The sequence below is a fragment of the Camarhynchus parvulus genome, chromosome 2, assembly GCF_901933205.1.
Source record: "Camarhynchus parvulus chromosome 2, STF_HiC, whole genome shotgun sequence".
Lineage (NCBI taxonomy): Eukaryota > Metazoa > Chordata > Aves > Passeriformes > Thraupidae > Camarhynchus > Camarhynchus parvulus.
The window spans coordinates 149,739,581-149,741,948 of record NC_044572.1 but is presented as its reverse complement, the minus strand read 5'-3'; the positions used below and the strand labels follow the sequence as shown (position 1 = coordinate 149,741,948).

At 46.5% G+C, this 2,368-nt stretch overlaps 1 non-coding gene across 1 annotated transcript; it reads right to left on the bottom strand.

Annotated features, from left to right (window-relative positions):
• Positions 1–327: 327 nt before the first annotated feature.
• Positions 328–410, bottom strand: TRNAL-CAG. The gene has a single exon. It is a non-coding gene; the product is annotated as a tRNA-Leu (tRNA).
• Between the last annotated feature and the right edge of the window lie 1,958 nt (positions 411–2,368).

Genomic DNA, 2,368 nt, shown 5'->3' with positions numbered 1-2,368 from the left:
CCCTCAATCAGCTGCAAAACTCATGGCCTAGAATTCTTCTCCCCCCTGAAACAAGTGAGACCCACTTGTCACCAGCATTCTCAGAGCCTGTAAAACACCAGAAAAGCCAAAATTCCACCTGAGCCAGGTGGATCCTATGGAAAAATAAAACCCCTCCTACACCAGATGTTGATTAGTGGGAGGGGCACTCTTTCTGAACATGAACAACATGAGCAACCAATAGTGGGTGTTAATCCCTGGGACAAAACCAGGGAGATTTCCAGGAATGTCTCTTGCACAGAGATGCAGCAGAATCCCCCGTGGGATGGCTCTGGCCAGCAAAGGAGTTGTCAGGAGTGGGATTCGAACCCACGCCTCCAGAGGAGACTGCGACCTGAACGCAGCGCCTTAGACCGCTCGGCCATCCTGACCCATAGAATCTGCTCCCCTGCATCCTAAAATTCCTGGGAAATTGTTTTCCATCGAGTTTGTCCTTTTAGTGTGTGGAGCATTTCCTTGGGCATCCAGGATTTTCCTCTGGGAAGCAAAGAACAGCCTGAAATCTGGAACTGACAGGAGAGTGCAGCCAGGTAGAGGTCGGTCTCTTCTCCCAAGTAAAAAAGAGGTAGGAGAAGAAGAAATGGCCTAAAATTGCACCAGGAATGGTTCAGATGGGATATTAGGACAAATTTCTTCGGTGAAAGGGTGGTCAAGGATGGGAATGGGCTGTCCAGGGAAATGCTGGAGTCACCAGTCCCCGGAAGTGTTCCAAGGTGTGTGGATGTGGCTCAGGGATATGGTGTGGTGGTGAGCACAGTGCTGGGTTAGTGATGGGCCTCGGTGATCTCAGAGGTCTTCTCCAAATTTAATAATTCCATGAAAAGGCTCAGTTTTCTCTCTATCCTCACTTACAGCAAAGTTAACAATTAGTTAAGAGGTTAATAATTAGCATGGGGGGGGGGCCTAACCAATGCAAATACCAAACACCAGCTCAATGAAGGAGGTAAAAACCCCAAAAAACCTCAAGAATCAGAATTAAAAAAGAGATACAATAATTTCTGGCATATCCCATTATCTCTGCCAGCTCCTTTTTATTTCTTTCTCTTTGTTTTATTTTTTTTTCTTTCCCTGCAGAGTGCTGGAATTTGTCCAACAGACTTTAGATGAATTGACAGTGGCATATGCATGAGCTGATGGCTGCTGCAGGGATGAGATTTTCCCCTCCTCCGAAGCTCAGTGCAACTCCCTGGAGAGGATCTGAGCAAGGTCATCTCTTTCCTTTGAAGGTGGAAACAGGGGAACAGCAGGACTTTGCAGGGTCCAGAAACAGGGCTGAGGAAATTCAGTTTCAATTGAAAAGAGAGATTTCATTCCAAGAGAAAGGGAAATTGAGGTAAGCAACAGATCTTCTAAAGTGAGCAGGAGTGGCTCACAAAATATATCTGAAAAAGAGAAAGCCATGCAAAATAAATTTCACCCTTTATACAACAGATGCTGGGGGGCTGGAACTGGATCTTTAAGGTTTCTTCCAACCCTCACCAGTTCTGTGATATTTTAAGGAGGTTCAGTGGTAACAATCCATGGCCCTAAACAGGAGTGAGGGTCTTCATGAGGGTCTTCACAGGAGAAGAGAGGTGATATTTACAGAGGCAGAGGGGGAGAGGGCTCAGAGCATTCAAAGTCCCTTCCAGCTCAAACCATCCTATGATTCTATAGCTCTCGACAAAACCCCATTTTAGAGGATTTTACATGGAACTCTTATAACTGTATCATTGCAGATGAAAACTTCAGCATCCCTTTTAACTTCATCCTGCTGAAGGATTTCCTGAGCTTGTAAGGGAAGAGTTGCAGGATTTCTATAATTATCAGCTGCTTCTGCCCACATGCCTGGCTGATGGGAAATCGTTAGTCTTGAGCCTTGGCTAATGGGTCATGTTAGAGAGACAGAGGAGGTTTTGGCACTACAAATTCGAAGTCTGTGTCTCCACTGCCTGGCACAAGGATGTGGCCTTAATGACAATGACCCTTTGCCCTGGGAGGCATCAGTGGCAGAGGAGGGAATCAAACACCTGGGAATAGAGTATCAACCTGCCATCAAAGCGATGTACCTCATGTCTTTTATAAATTTAAAAGCAGAAATGGAAAAAAGGGCAGGACGACAAGTCACGGACTTTTGTGTTGGCTCAAGAGATGTCCTGGTCAACCCTGTTCCTCGAGCTCCTTCAGGCCTGGTGTGGGTGGCATCTGGGTGTGGGTGGCCATGGGTGAGTAAGAAAGGTATTTTTCAGAGCTCCAGCTGGCGAGGAATGAGTTGTGCGAGGCTCCAAGGGGGAAACACAATGCCGAGGGGTTTCCATTGGGTAAACATTCCACATTTGGATTGCTTTGT